This window comes from Panulirus ornatus, chromosome 53 (assembly GCF_036320965.1).
Source record: "Panulirus ornatus isolate Po-2019 chromosome 53, ASM3632096v1, whole genome shotgun sequence".
Lineage (NCBI taxonomy): Eukaryota > Metazoa > Arthropoda > Malacostraca > Decapoda > Palinuridae > Panulirus > Panulirus ornatus.
Genome location: NC_092276.1, coordinates 6377325 through 6394229, shown reverse-complemented (window position 1 = coordinate 6394229; position 16905 = coordinate 6377325). Strand labels below are relative to the sequence as shown.

General features: G+C 44.0%; 1 protein-coding gene across 1 annotated transcript in view; it reads left to right on the top strand.

Annotated features, from left to right (window-relative positions):
- LOC139765199 (ras-related protein ced-10-like) overlaps positions 1-16905 on the top strand; it is a 116388-nt gene that overhangs the window by 60409 nt on the left and 39074 nt on the right. Inside the window, exon 2 of the mRNA XM_071692494.1 lies at positions 6853-7646. The gene's annotated coding sequence lies outside the window, so the exon portion shown is untranslated. The remainder of the gene's footprint in view (positions 1-6852; positions 7647-16905) is intronic.

Below are 16905 nucleotides of genomic sequence, written 5' to 3'. Positions count from 1 at the left end.
CTACTTTAGTTGTTCTTCCACTGTAGTTATACTTCCACTATGGTTGTAATCCTCTGTAGTTATACTTCCACTATAGTTGTAATCCACTGTAGTTATACTTCCACTATGGTTGTAATCCATTGTAGTTATACTTCCACTATGGTTGTATTTCCACTGTTCACCAGTTGATCTTCCAGTATTGTTGTTCTTTGGCCATAGTTCCACTGTAGTTGTTCTTCCTGTGTAATTGGAATGTTATATTTGTTCCTCTGTAGTTACTCTTTTACTATCCTTTTGTTGTTCTTCCTTTGTTGTTGATAAGCTGTAGTTGTTCCATTGTAGTTATACTACCACTTTAATTTGTCCATTTTAGTTTCAGTTGTTTGCTGTGGATGATGATGATCAACAGATTTAGATCCTTCATGACTTTAGTGGTTGTTTACCTTCTTTGCATCCATGTAGTCAAGTCAACCTTTAGTATCATGTAGCTCCAGGAACAGTCAGCTGATTTTCCTTCACTTCCTTTTGTAGGGTCAGCTTGTAGTGTTTTCTTGTAGTTTCTTGTAGTGTTGTCTTATAGTATTGTAATGTTGTCTTAGAATTGTAGTGTTGTCTTATAGTATTGTAATGTTGTCTTAGAATTGTACTGTTGTCTTATAGTATTGTAATGTTGTCTTAGAATTGTAGTGTTGTCTTATAGTATTGTAATGTTGTCTTAGAATTGTAGTGTTGTCTTATAGTATTGTAATGTTGTCTTAGAATTGTAGTGTTGTCTTATAGTATTGTAGTGTTGTCTTAGAATTGTAGTGTTGTCTTGTAGTTTCGGTAATACAGTCAGTTTGTAGTGTTGTCTCGTAGTTTCTGTGGTGCAGTTTGTCTTATAGTAAGGTCAGTTTGTTGTGTTGTTTAGTAGTTACTGTAGCACGATCCGTCAGTAGTGTCGCCTTGTAAGTCCTGTTATAAGGTCACCATGTAATGTTATTTAAGAGTTCTTGTAGTAGAGTCAGCCTGTAGTGTGGTCTTGTAGTACCTGTAGTAGAGTCAGCCTGTAGTGTGGTCTTGTAGTACCTGTGGTAGAGTCGGCCTGTAGTGTGGTCTTGTAGTACCTGTGGTAAGGTCAGCCTGTAGTGTGGTCTTGTAGTACCTGTAGTAGAGTCAGCCTGTAGTGTGGTCTTGTAGTACCTGTGGTAGAGTCAGCCTGTAGTGTGGTCTTGTAGTACCTGTAGTAGAGTCAGCCTGTAGTGTGGTCTTGTAGTACCTGTGGTAGAGTCAGCCTGTAGTGTGGTCTTGTAGTACCTGTGGTAGAGTCAGCCTGTAGTGTGGTCTTGTAGTACCTGTGGTAGAGTCAGCCTGTAGTGTGGTCTTGTAGTACCTGTGGTAAGGTCAGCCTGTAGTGTGGTCTTGTAGTACCTGTGGTAAGGTCAGCCTGTAGTGTGGTCTTGTAGTACCTGTATTAAGGTCAGCCTGTAGTGTGGTCTTGTAGTACCTGTGGTAGAGTCAGCCTGTAGTGTGGTCTTGTAGTACCTGTGGTAGAGTCAGCCTGTAGTGTGGTCTTGTAGTACCTGTGGTAAGGTCAGCCTGTAGTGTGGTCTTGTAGTACTTGTGGTAGAGTCAGCCTGTAGTGTGGTCTTGTAGTACCTGTGGTAGAGTCAGCCTGTAGTGTGGTCTTGTAGTACCTGTGGTAGAGTCAGCCTGTAGTGTGGTCTTGTAGTACCTGTGGTAGAGTCAGCCTGTAGTGTGGTCTTGTAGTACCTGTGGTAAGGTCAGCCTGTAGTGTGGTCTTGTAGTACCTGTGGTAGAGTCAGCCTGTAGTGTGGTCTTGTAGTACCTGTGGTAAGGTCAGCCTGTAGTGTGGTCTTGTAGTATCTGTGGTAAGGTCAGCCTGTAGTGTGGTCTTGTAGTACCTGTGGTAGAGTCAGCCTGTAGTGTGGTCTTGTAGTACCTGTAGTAAAGTCAGCCTGTAGTGTGGTCTTGTAGTACCTGTGGTAGAGTCAGCCTGTAGTGTGGTCTTGTAGAACCTGTGGTAGAGTCAGCCTGTAGTGTGGTCTTGTAGTACCTGTGGTAGAGTCAGCCTGTAGTGTGGTCTTGTAGTACCTGTGGTAGAGCCAGCCTGTAGTGTGGTCTTGTAGTACCTGTGGTAAGGTCAGCCTGTAGTGTGGTCTTGTAGTACCTGTGGTAAGGTCAGCCTGTAGTGTGGTCTTGTAGTACCTGTGGTAAGGTCAGCCTTTAGTGTGGTCTTGTAGTACCTGTAGTAAGTTCAGGCTGTAATGTCTTCCCCTGTGGATGACTACATCTCTGTCACTTTAGTCTTCCCACTGCCTTTATGACCTGAGATTTTGTTACATGTTTCAATATGTTTAGTGAGAGAAGATTATAGTAAACAGTTTGGTAAACACATATTTCTTATCGTTAGTTTCCTTACATCTTGTAGCAAGAGTCAAGTTCACAATGTTCTCCGTGTTGTAGTAAACGTTTACATGAGGTTTACCAGGAATTCACCCCCCCCCCCCCCCCCCTCTCTCTCTCTCTCTCTCTCTCTCTCTCTCTCTCTCTCTCTCTCTCTCTCTCTCTGTTTCATACTGCTACCTCTACTCATTTCCAAGTGCCACAATATATCTTATTTTATAATGAATGAAGAAATTAATAGTTTTACCCATTATATAGATATAACGGCAAGACAACAGCACGATCATTACGTATGATGGCCTGACCTTTGACCTAACTTTAGGCTCACTTTATAGTGCTCAAGGGTAACACTGTCGTGCTCAGGGGTCATGCTGTCGTGCTCGGGGGTCATGGTGTCGTGCTCAGGGGTCATGCTGTCGTGCTCAGGGGTCATGGTGTCGTGCTCGGGGGTCATGGTGTCGTGCTCAGGGGTCATGGTGTCGTGCTCAGGGGTCATGGTGTCGTGCTCAGGGGTCATGCTGTCGTGCTCAGGGGTCATGGTGTCGTGCTCGGGGGTCATGGTGTCGTGCTCAGGGGTCATGGTGTCGTGCTCAGGGGTCATGGTGTCGTGCTCAGGGGTCATGCTGTCGTGCTCAGGGGTCATGGTGTCGTGCTCGGGGGTCATGGTGTCGTGCTCAGGGGTCATGGTGTCGTGCTCAGGGGTCATGGTGTCGTGCTCGGGGGTCATGGTGTCGTGCTCGGGGGTCATGGTGTCGTGCTCAGGGGTCATGGTGTCGTGCTCAGGGGTCATGCTGTCGTGCTCAGGGGTCATGGTGTCGTGCTCGGGGGTCATGGTGTCGTGCTCAGGGGTCATGCTGTCGTGCTCGGGGGTCATGCTGTCGTGCTCAGGGGTCATGCTGTCGTGCTCAGGGGTCATGCTGTCGTGCTCGGGGGTCATGCTGTCGTGCTCAGGGGTCATGGTGTCGTGCTCAGGGGTCATGGTGTCGTGCTCAGGGGTCATGGTGTCGTGCTCAGGGGTCATGCTGTCGTGCTCAGGGGTCATGCTGTCGTGCTCAGGGGTCATGCTGTCGTGCTCAGGGGTCATGGTGTCGTGCTCAGGGGTCATGCTGTCGTGCTCAGGGGTCATGCTGTCGTGCTCAGGGGTCATGGTGTCGTGCTCAGGGGTCATGCTGTCGTGCTCGGGGGTCATGGTGTCGTGCTCAGGGGTCATGCTGTCGTGCTCAGGGGTCATGCTGTCGTGCTCAGGGGTCATGGTGTCGTGCTCAGGGGTCATGGTGTCGTGCTCAGGGGTCATGCTGTCGTGCTCGGGGGTCATGGTGTCGTGCTCGGGGGTCATGGTGTCGTGCTCAGGGGTCATGGTGTCGTGCTCAGGGGTCATGCTGTCGTGCTCAGGGGTCATGCTGTCGTGCTCAGGGGTCATGCTGTCGTGCTCAGGGGTCATGGTGTCGTGCTCAGGGGTCATGCTGTCGTGCTCAGGGGTCATGGTGTCGTGCTCAGGGGTCATGGTGTCGTGCTCAGGGGTCATGCTGTCGTGCTCGGGGGTCATGGTGTCGTGCTCGGGGGTCATGGTGTCGTGCTCAGGGGTCATGGTGTCGTGCTCAGGGGTCATGCTGTCGTGCTCAGGGGTCATGCTGTCGTGCTCAGGGGTCATGCTGTCGTGCTCAGGGGTCATGCTGTCGTGCTCAGGGGTCATGCTGTCGTGCTCGGGGGTCATGGTGTCGTGCTCAGGGGTCATGCTGTCGTGCTCAGGGGTCATGCTGTCGTGCTCAGGGGTCATGGTGTCGTGCTCAGGGGTCATGCTGTCGTGCTCGGGGGTCATGGTGTCGTGCTCAGGGGTCATGCTGTCGTGCTCAGGGGTCATGCTGTCGTGCTCGGGGGTCATGGTGTCGTGCTCAGGGGTCATGCTGTCGTGCTCAGGGGTCATGGTGTCGTGCTCAGGGGTCATGCTGTCGTGCTCAGGGGTCATGCTGTCGTGCTCGGGGGTCATGGTGTCGTGCTCAGGGGTCATGCTGTCGTGCTCAGGGGTCATGCTGTCGTGCTCAGGGGTCATGGTGTCGTGCTCAGGGGTCATGCTGTCGTGCTCAGGGGTCATGCTGTCGTGCTCAGGGGTCATGCTGTCGTGCTCAGGGGTCATGGTGTCGTGCTCAGGGGTCATGCTGTCGTGCTCAGGGGTCATGCTGTCGTGCTCAGGGGTCATGGTGTCGTGCTCAGGGGTCATGCTGTCGTGTTGATACGTGGTTGTGCGTCCATGTTCAGAGTGGTGTGTTGGGCAGCCAGACATGAACGACTTTGAGTGTTATTAAGCGTAGATTGTTTGGCCTCATGGTACGTACCATTGTGGTTACGTCAAGCCGTTCACAGACTTTTCATATCAATGACTTTACTCATGTGAGTACAAGAGGACATTCATCCATGCCTGACACTAATTTCATACATTCACTGTAGTGCACATGTCGGTGTTCGTCACAGCATGAGCAGCATAATACATTCAGTGTAGTGGGTGTTCGTCACAACATGAGCCTCATAATACATTCAGTGTAGTGGGTGTTCGTCACAACATGAGCCTCATAATACATTCAATGTAGTGGGTGTTCGTCACAACATGAGCAGCATAATACATTCAGTGTAGTGGGTGTTCGTCACAACATGAGCCTCATAATACATTCAGTGTAGTGGGTGTTCGTCACAACATGAGCCTCATAATACATTCAGTGTAGTGGGTGTTCGTCACAACATGAGCCTCATAATACATTCAGTGTAGTGGGTGTTCGTCACAACATGAGCCTCATAATACATTCAGTGTAGTGGGTGTTCGTCACAACATGAGCAGCATAATACATTCAGTGTAGTGGGTGTTCGTCACAACATGAGCACCATAATACATACATTCAGTGTAGTGGGTGTTCGTCACAACATGAGCCTCATAATACATTCAGTGTGGTGGGTGTTCGTCACAACATGAGCCTCATAATACATTCAGTGTAGTGGGTGTTCGTCACAACATGAGCACATAATACATTCAGTGTAGTGGGTGTTCGTCACAACATGAGCCTCATATACATTCAGTGTAGTGGGTGTTCGTCACAACATGAGCCTCATAATACATTCAGTGTAGTGGGTGTTCGTCACAACATGAGCAGCATAATACATTCAGTGTAGTGGGTGTACGTCACAACATGAGCCTCATAATACATTCAGTGTAGTGGGTGTTCGTCACAACATGAGCACCATAATACATTCAGTGTAGTGGGTGTTCGTCACAACATGAGCCTCATAATACATTCAGTGTAGTGGGTGTTCGTCACAACATGAGCAGCATAATACATTCAGTGTAGTGGGTGTTCGTCACAACATGAGCAGCATAATACATTCAGTGTAGTGGGTGTACGTCACATGAGCCTCATAATACATTCAGTGTAGTGGGTGTTCGTCACAACATGAGCACCATAATACATTCAGTGTAGTGGGTGTTCGTCACAACATGAGCCTCATAATACATTCAGTGTAGTGGGTGTTCGTCACAACATGAGCAGCATAATACATTCAGTGTAGTGGGTGTTAGTCACAACATGATCCTCATAATACAATCAGTGTAGTGGGTGTTCGTCACAACATGATCCTCATAATACATTCAGTGTAGTGGGTGTTCGTCACAACATGAGCAGCATGATACATTCAGTGTAGTGGGTGTTCGTCACAACATGAGCAGCATGATACATTCAGTGTAGTGGGTGTTCGTCACAACATGAGCAGCATGATACATTCAGTGTAGTGGGTGTTCGTCACAACATGAGCAGCATGATACATTCAGTGTAGTGGGTGTTCGTCACAACATGAGCAGCATAATACATTCAGTGTAGTGGGTGTTCGTCACAACATGAGCAGCATAATACATTCAGTGTAGTGGGTGTTCGTCACAACATGAGCAGCATAATACATTCAGTGTAGTGGGTGTTCGTCACAACATGAGCAGCATAATACATTCAGTGTAGTGGGTGTTCGTCACAACATGAGCAGCATAATACATTCAGTGTAGTGGGTGTTCGTCACAACATGAGCAGCATGATACATTCAGTGTAGTAGGTGTTCGTCACAACATGAGCAGCATAATACATTCAGTGTAGTGGGTGTTCGTCACAACATGAGCAGCATAATACATTCAGTGTAGTAGGTGTTCGTCACAACATGAGCAGCATAATACATTCAGTGTAGTAGGTGTTCGTCACAACATGAGCACCATAATATATCAGCCGCTCATACCGGCACAAATCAGTCAGATCATCATTGTCGGTCGTAATCCTGCCTCTGCTCATGTGTTGGTGACATTTGTTTATATTGTGTTGTAATGTTTTCCTGTTTTAGAGAAATGCCAGAATTGCAGGCTTTGTCCTTTGTACAATGATTGTAGATGTTCAAGTGTTGTCCTGGACCACAGCATTAATATTGTATGTTATTCTTATGTTCCAGGGAATCGTGCAAGGTACCTACCTACCTGGACGTAGCTAGGGTGTTCGTCAGCAAGGCTGTGTGCGTGAGGTCGTGGCGGCTCATCTCAGGAAGTACTGCAGCGACGCGTCGGCCAGACCAGCTGTGCAAGCGATATGTGATCCCTGCCCATGAAACGTGAAGCCTTTAAGCGGTTCCCTGAATCTCAACAACGTTTGTAGTGTTCCCTGGCGGAGGCGGTACTGCTGGACCTGCAAGGTGGCGTTGTAGCGCCACTCCTTGCTGGATGTTCCTGTCTGCTCTCTCTCAACACTGGTGATGACGGATTCATACTTGCCTTCTTCCTTCCTGGTGGCAATGACAGTTTTACAGTGAGAGTAAAGCTTACAAACGATCATTCCTACTGTTAAGACGTGTATAACACTTACTTGCGCTCTAGAAGCAACAAGTGTTGTGTTTGGCAAGAGAAATTAAGTAAAAGACTACTGACTGACTATAGTTTTTAGTAACATACAAAATCAGAAATACCCAGACATGTGCAGGTACATGGAAAGGTGAAGAGTTACTATAACTAAGGAAGACAACGTTATACGGAACCAGAGACAACCTTGCATTGGTATATATACATAGATTAAAAAGATAGCCAAGATACCTTGGCCCAGGAATAAGAAATATTATGAAGACGTAAACACAGCTCGGGGTATACGAGTGTTTGTGAAAGTTGTCGTCAGTCGCCAGTGTAACAAGTTTTGGAACAGCCAGCCTAGCTAAGCTGGTCCAGCCTACACACACAGAGACACACGCTGTAAAACTAGGTAAGTGAAGTTGTGATTATTTATGCTCTCTCCAACAGCAGCTGTGAGGGATTAAACCTTGCATTCAAGTGAGCCTGGAACCACTGTACGTTGGTTTGAATGACTCCAAAGTTAATGTGCTTACGGAATACACCCATTAAAACCATTTTATAGTTAAGACTCTACGTACACACATTAAATGCCTGAATCAATACGCACATATGCTTGACAAAATATGCACACTAAACTTGAATCTCTCCGCATACACAGTGCTTACATAAATCTATAGAGACAGTGTTCTTGAAATAAGACGGTATGACCCTTAGTTATAATGGCCTGTGTCCTTACATGACCCATAATGACCAGATGAAAGGTCATCAGACTCGAGGGTTGTACCATCCTCTTCAAGAGGATACACTCGCTATGCTCACTGAAAGCTGTCACGTCATTACAAATGGAAAGTTTGGATTGCTTTATACATTACCCATGTTGTTACTTCATTTGAATGTACAGGGCTACTTTAATAATGCTTTACTTTATATATATATATATATATATATATATATATATATATATATATATATATATATATATATATATATATATATATATTATCCCTGGGGATAGGGGAGAAAGAATACTTCCCACGTATTCCCTGCGTGTCGTAGAAGGCGACTAAAAGGGGAGGGAGCGGGGGGCTGGAAATCCTCCCCTCTCGTTTTTTTTTTTAATTATCCAAAAGAAGGAACAGAGAATTGGGCCAGGTGAGGGTATTCCCTCAAGGCCCAGTCCTCTGTTCTTAACGCTACCTCGCTAATGCGGGAAATGGCGAATAGTTTGAAAGAAAAAAAAAAAAAAAAAAAAAATATATATATATATATATATATATATATATATATATATATATATATATATATATATATATATATATATATATATATATATGTGTGTGTGTGTGTGTGTGTGTGTGTGTGTATAACTTTTCTGTCATGCTTTTGTTTGCTATTTCCCCGGCTAGCGAGGTAGCGCGAGGAACATCCATTCTCAAGCTGTTATGGTTAGTGCTCAGAACCACAGCCCCCGTCCACAGGTAGGCCCTACAGACCTTACCGTGGTTTTCCCCGGCTGCTGTATATATATATATATATATATATATATATATATATATATATATATATATACACCTCTGAAGCAGGGGGTAGCGATGGTTTCCTGTGGGGCGGAGTAGCGTCAGGAATGGATGAAGGCAAGCATGTATGAATATGTACATGTGTGTATATGTCTGTGTATGTGTATCCTGATATGCATATGTATGTATATATGTGTGTGTATGAGCGAATGGGACATTCTTCGTCTGTTTCCTGGCTCTAGCTCGCTGACGCAGGAAACGGCGATTAAGTATTTCATTTATATATTGATGATGAGTTTGAGAAGATATATTCTATTAGATCTAAGTTAAAGTACCCTAGATCTTTCATTGATAAATCCCTTAAGTTAGCAAAGAAATTATTGTATAAAGTTGAGCCCAAACTTCCCATTGACACCAAGAATCTTTTAGTTCTCCCTTTTACTAATGGTTTTACTTTACTTCCCATGTTCTTGAATCCTTTCATGTAAATGTTGCCTTCAGCAACAATAATACTATAAAGAATATCTTAATCAGGAATTCACCAGAAAATTTTCCTGGGTGCATCTATAAAGTGCCATGTAGAAATTGTGATGTTTCATGTTGGGCAGACTGGTAAGGATCTTCCTGTTAGACTTAAGCAACATAAGTGTAGTATAAGAACGGGACATGAAGCAAATGCCTTGTTTAATCACGTTAAAAACTATGATCATTGTATTGACTGGAGTAATGCCATCTCAGTTATTAACTCTTAACTCTATTACCACGAGAAATATTGAATCTTCTTTTATTAAGTACACAGAGAATTATAATCTTAATATTAGTGATGATCTATAAAATTAGATAACTTTATCGTTGATAAAATTTGTAAAATAATAAGTTTATGATACGCTCGTTGTCTGTCTTGGACAATCGCATGTTTACCAAATGGCGTCCCTGCTTCGTCTCTTCGATGTATGTCAACTGACTTATATTTCTTTCTTGTGTCTCCCCTGATGTGATAATTACACGAAAGTGCACTTGGGAACTTATCGTGTTTCATTTTCCCCGGGGACTCATAGGAATATATATATATATATATATATATATATATATATATATATATATATATATATATATATATATATATATATATATATATATATTTTGCTTTGTCGCTGTCTCCCGCGTTTGCGAGGTAGCGCAAGGAAATAGACGAAAGAAATGGCCCAACCCACCCCCATACACATGTATATACATACGTCCACACACGCAAATATAAATACCTACACAGCTTTCCATGGTTTACCCCTGACGCTTCACATGCCGTGATTCAATCCACCGACAGCACGTCAACCCCGGTATACCACATCGATCCAATTCACTCTATTCCTTGCCCTCCTTTCACCCTCCTGCATGTTCAGGCCCCGATCACAAAAAAACTTTTTCACTCCATCTTTCCACCTCCAATTTGGTCTCCCACTTCTCCTCGTTCCCTCCACCTCCGACACATATATCCTCTTGGTCAATCTTTCCTCACTCATTCTCTCCATGTGCCCAAACCATTTCAAAACACCCTCTTCTGCTCTCTCAACCACGCTCTTTTTATTTCCACACATCTCTCTTACCCTTACGTTACTTACTCGATCAAACCACCTCACACCACACATTGTCCTCAAACATCTCATTTCCAGCACATCCATCCTCCTGCGCACAACTCTATCCATAGCCCACGCCTCGCATCCATACAACATTGTTGGAACCACTATTCCTTCAAACATACCCATTTTTGCTTTCCGAGATAATGTTCTCGACTTCCACACATTCTTCAAGGCTCCCAGAATTTTCGCCCCCTCCCCCACCCTATGATCCACTTCCGCTTCCATGGTTCCATCCGCTGCCAGATCCACTCCCAGATATCTAAAACACTTTACTTCCTCCAGTTTTTCTCCATTCAAACTTACCTCCCAATTGACTTGACCCTCAACCCTACTGTACCTAATAACCTTGCTCTTATTCACATTTACTCTTAACTTTCTTCTTTCACACACTTTACCAAACTCAAGTCACCAGCTTCTGCAGTTTCTCACATGAATCAGCCACCAGCGCTGTATCATCAGCGAACAACAACTGACTCACTTCCCAAGCTCTCTCATCCCCAACAGACTTCATACTTGCCCCTCTTTCCAAAACTCCTGCATTTACCTCCCCAACAACCCCATCCATAAACAAATTAAACAACCATGGAGACATCACACGCCCCTGCCGCAAACCTACATTCACTGAGAACCAATCACTTTCCTCTCTTCCTACACGTACACATGCCTTACATCCTCGATAAAAACTTTTCACTGCTTCTAACAACTTGCCTCCCACACCATATATTCTCAATACCTTCCACAGGTATATATATATATATATATATATATATATATATATATATATATATATATATATATATATATATATATATATATGCTGCTAACCACGAGAAAAATGAAACACGATATGTTTTCAAGTGCAATTCATGTAATGATCACATCGTCAAGGGAGATACTAGACTTGGAACAGTCAGTTGATATACAAACAAGAGGCGGAATTAAGACGCCGTTGTTAAACAAGTGTTTTTGGTTGGTGGTATTCGGGTCTGGCATCGTGCATGTCATACATTATTAAGATGTAGATAGGATTAGGAACCGTTTACATATTTTGCTTAAGACAAAGCTATCCAGTTTGCAAACTGAAGAGTGAAGTGTGGTTTGGTGAAGAGAGAAGAGGTGATGAAAGCTTTGCACTAGATAAAATGTGACAAGGCGGCTGGAGTGGATGTTAATGCAATTGAATTTATTAATAAAGGTGTTGACTGTGTATGTATGGATCATGGTGAGCTGCCTGAGGATCGGCGGAATGCACGTATAGTGCCATTGTATAAAGGCAAGGGGGATAAAGGTGGGTGTTTAAACTACAGAGATGTACGTCTTTTCAGTGTACTTTTTTTTTTCTTTAGGGCATTGATTAAAATGGTGAAGGCATGTACAGAGAATCATCCCCATCTGAACATTCTCTCTTGTCATACCACGTTTTCAGTTTGTCGATGTTGTGCGCATTTACCATCTAGTTTATCCCAGTCATCCACCATTCTTGAGCTGCAAGAATATTTTAGGCATCTGATTTAACGTTCTCTTTGATGTCAAGTTACGTCCTGTGTTGCTCAACACATACATCTATCGAAGAACTGTGCATTATCTGCAATATCAAACTGAACGGAAAACATTAAGCTTAGGATTTAGCCACCCCTCACTTTTCTTCTCCATGGTGTTTGCATTTATAAAGGACAAAAAAAAAAAAAAATAAGATCTGGAACTACAAATTTACTTCGCCAGGCGATTACAGTTATTGTATTCCATATTTAGAATGCATGAAATATGACCTATCGTATGAATTTTTTTGTCACCGAAAAAGTGTGGTTAAGTGGTATAAGTAAAGTGATGATAGTTGTGTACTGACGCTGATAACTCGCCTCCTTGGAGTCAGTCACTTTTTACTCTCGTTTAAGTTTTATTCAAGTGTGTGAATACTTGTATGACACCACCGTCAAAAAAGACTATCAATATTTATTTACATTAAATGCAGTTTACATCATTAATTTTGACAGATGTGGCTTTGTGAGGGGCATCTATGTATTTCTCTGACACATTTTGATGTAAGTTCGTTCCATTAGGCTGAACAGGTTGGGTTTGTCATGTGATGATGAGACAGGACGCTGCTCCCTCCCTCTTCCTACAATACGTTTGTTTCTTTTCATGAAATCCTCTTAACACGAGTGAAAATTATTAGATGGTCAAGTATTTATATGCTTAGAACCAGTGCCATAAATCAAACCATTGACTTGGTTTCTTAATTATTATTTCGCATTATTTAAGACTTATCCTCACTCAGCCATATTTCTTGTTTTCCAGCTATTAGTTTCATGTTCTGCCTAATGTACTGTGGAGACGAGTCTGTACATATCGTGTCTCTTTCTACCTCCATGTTTCCACCAGTTTCAGATATAATTATTCCCATCAACGTATTTAGCCATGTTCTCAAATGATGCATCAAAAACATTGTATTGAAAAAAAAAGAAGTAAGAATTTGTGTTGGAAATTTCATAAGAAAAGCCTAGGAAGTGAAGTTTCCATATGTGGTTTTAAATGTCAAACTGGTAAATGGGGGTACAACATAGGTTAGACATCAAGATCAGGCAATACACCATAGTTTTCTAGTGATTGCTAGAGAGCTGCATTGGTTTACTAGTACTTGTTTTCTGGTTGGAAAAACACATGTAATCTAATATTAAGAGTGCGAAGTGGACGCTGAGCTGGCTAGGTGACCGGATTCACTATCCGGAAACACTTAATTTCTCCTCCACTCACCGCTGTGTCGCACTACATACATGTCCTCCTCCACTCACCGCTGTGTCGCACTACATACATGTCCTCCTCCACTCCCCGCTGTGTCGCACTACATACATGTCCTCCTCCACTCCCCGCTGTGTCGCACTACATACATGTCCTCCTCCACTCCCCGCTGTGTCGCACTACATACATGTCCTCCTCCACTCCCCGCTGTGTCGCACTACATACATGTCCTCCTCCACTCACCGCTGTGTCGCACTACATACATGTCCTCCTCCACTCACCGCTGTGTCGCTTTACATATATGAATCAGGTTGGAGGACATGACTCAGTTGCTTGGTTAGCAGAAGCCGCCACAAGCATTTCCGCTATTGACAACTGATTATTATCACATACGAGATTCCTACAATAGAAAAGGTGAATTAACTTGGGAGTTTTTAAGTACACACATTACATTGGCTGTTGATTTTGAGAAAGAAAACTTCATAATTATTAAGGCTGATATATAGCTTGTTGGTACGATGGGCTGAGGGAGAGAAGGTAATACGAGACTTAACAGCTGATTCAAGTCAAATGACTGGAAGCATCATTATGCTAGCGTTTTTAATGGACAACCAGTATCAGAGATGCTTCCTGTACCATAACGTTCGTATTTATCAATGGGCAAAGTTGTACTTATGAGTGTACAGGCAGGCATTCCACAAGACATACGTATAAGTACTAGTTGATTGAGGGTGTGTGGCTGTTTACAACTGGTACAGAGAGTGATGTCCCTGGTGGTAAATACTTACCCATGTCTCTTCTTGATAACCTTATGTATATTTCAGTTAAAGTCCGACCTTGATGTGGATGTTAGTCCGTGACCGGAGCCACCAGATTTAAAAGTAAACAAGTTAGTACATGAGATATGTCACGTGCAAGTTAGTATCGTTTGTATTTTAGGGGGAATTTTATTTCAAGTATCAAACCTTGGGACTTGGTTGTATTTTTGTGATAATTGATATATTAAACGTCAGTAAAATTCCATTGCTGTGTAGCCAAGTGTTAATTATTTATATTGTAGGTCTTTAACTGGAGTAGGCTGAGTTTGGACTAGATTAATACTACGTCTGCTGGTCAGGTGGAAACAGGAGTCATTTTAGGTTGGGTTTAGTTGGTGTTAGGCAGAGTGAGTGAGGCTTAAAGTGTTCACTGGTGCAAGACTTTACCGATGTTGCCAGGCGTACAGCCTGCCTGCAGGGAAATTATATGATAACTTTATATGTTGGGATGTTGTGCACGAGTACCTGGTTTATCACATTCATGTACCTTCCACATGATGCTGGAAAAAGAAATTATATATTTATGAGAGAGAATCGTAGAACTGATGGTTTTTTCTTGTACTGTTTGAAAGTTCGGGCCACCGTCTGAAGCTTCTGAAAATCTTCGAATTAGAGTATGACTCGCATCTTAAAATGACGCAAGGTAAGGTTAGCCAGCCTGCCTGACGCATGACCACATCTTGAAATGACGCAAGGTAAGGTTAGCCAGCCTGCCTGACGCATGACCACATCTTGAAATGACGCAAGGTAAGGTTAGCCAGCCTGCCTGACGCATGACCACATCTTGAAATGACGCAAGGTAAGGTTAGCCAGCCTGCCTGACGCATGACCACATCTTGAAATGACGCAAGGTAAGGTTAGCTAGCCTGCCTGACGCATGACCACATCTTGAAATGACGCAAGGTAAGGTTAGCCAGCCTGCCTGACGCATGACCACATCTTGAAATGACGCAAGGTAAGGTTAGCCAGCCTGCCTGACGCATGACCACATCTTGAAGCGAGCCAGCCAGGCCAATGATGATGTGGCAGAAGCATTCCATGTGGTGAGGGTTGACGAGTGAACGTTGTGTGACACAAGCATCCATCGTCTCCCACATATACCACCACCATAAGTACCGTACAGAAGTAAAGAAAAGAATTTCCAGCACTCAACCTAACCTTATAGTGAGAGACAAACTGTTGGCTTCTCATGAGCATCGTGAGATGTTATGGTGGTAAGTTGTGAGAGGTAGCACCATCCTTGATGGGCTTGTCAATAGTGAAGTGCAGATCGGTCCAGCTGCTGCTCTGCTGCCCGCAACTTCCTGACTTTCAAGGGGAACGTGTCAGAGGCGACCACCAGCACACCCTCCCATACCCTGGATCACTGACCCACCTACCACCAGCACACCCTCCCATACCCTGGATCACTGACCCACCTACCACCAGCACACCCTCCCATACCCTGGATCACTGACCCACCTACCACCAGCACACCCTCCCATACCCTGGATCACTGACCCACCTACCACCAGCACACCCTCCCATACCCTGGATCACTGACCCACCTACCACCAGCACACCCTCCCATACCCTGGATCACTGACCCACCTACCACCAGCACACCCTCCCATACCCTGGATCATTGACCCACCTACCACCAGCACACCCTCCCATACCCTGGATCACTGAACCACCTACCACCAGCACACCCTCCCATACCCTGGATCACTGACCCACCTACCACCAGCACACCCTCCCATACCCTGGATCACTGACCCACCTACCACCAGCACACCCTCCCATACCCTGGATCATCACACTTACTGAGGAGTGGGTAAATCCTACAGCAGGAGGCTGCCAGGGATGGCTTGCTCTTACTGTGCTGACCTTATGTATGGTTCAGGTCACAAATCATGCCATCATAGTGAAGGACGACACTCCCGTTTTCATTGATCATCTCCTGACCTTAGGGGGTCAAGGTGCTTTATATCACTTGTGTTTAAAGGGATAGTGCTGGCTGGAACAAACTGTCATGTACTGATGATAACGTGTACGACGTGGTTGGTCGAGTTCACTCGGGTTAGCCTACTTCATATACTGTTCATTAACCTTGCTACGTGAAATATGTCATTTCACACAACTTTCCACAATTCGCATTTATGTCAAAAATGTTTTAGAATGCATAATTAAGTCTGTAGGTGAGTGCTCAAACACTGGTAGTCCATAGTTGATCATTTATTTTATTCCAGCTTTCGCCCTCACAGAGGCAGCATCATCAGCAGTCTAAAAAAAAAAGAGAAAAAAAATGGCGTCACAAAACTTGGATATGATATCAAAACGCAAACGAAATATAAGAACATAAGGAGTGAGGACACTGCAAGAGGCCTGTTGGCCCATGCTACACCAGGCCCCAAGTCTGTCCATCCTGCAACCAACCAACTGAACCTTCGTTTAAAGACCTAGCTTCCACTACTGTACTTGGCAACTTGCTCCAGAAATCCACTACCCTATTCCCGAACCAATATTTACCCACATCCAACTTGAATCTACTTTTTTCCAATTTAAATCCATTATTTCTAGTCCTATCCGGTGGCGCCATTTTAAGAACTTTATTCATGTTACCTTTATTAATTCCCTTCACCCATTTAAATACTTTAATCCTATCCCTTCCAACCCTCCTCCTCTAAGTGAGTGTAAATTCCGTCTTTTTAACCTTTCTTTATAAATGAGATTTATAATTCCAGGCATCATTTTCGTCATTTGTGTTTGTCCTTTCTCCAACAATCTATATCAACTCTATAATATGGAGCCCAAAACTGTACCGCATAATCCAAATGTGATCTCACCAACGCAAGATAAAGTTGCAATAACACTCTTGGAGTATCGCTATCTGTCCTATTAATGAATCTTAACTTCCTTTTAGCCTTCTTACATATTTTGCTACATTGTTGCCGTGGCATAAGATCCTTGCTCAC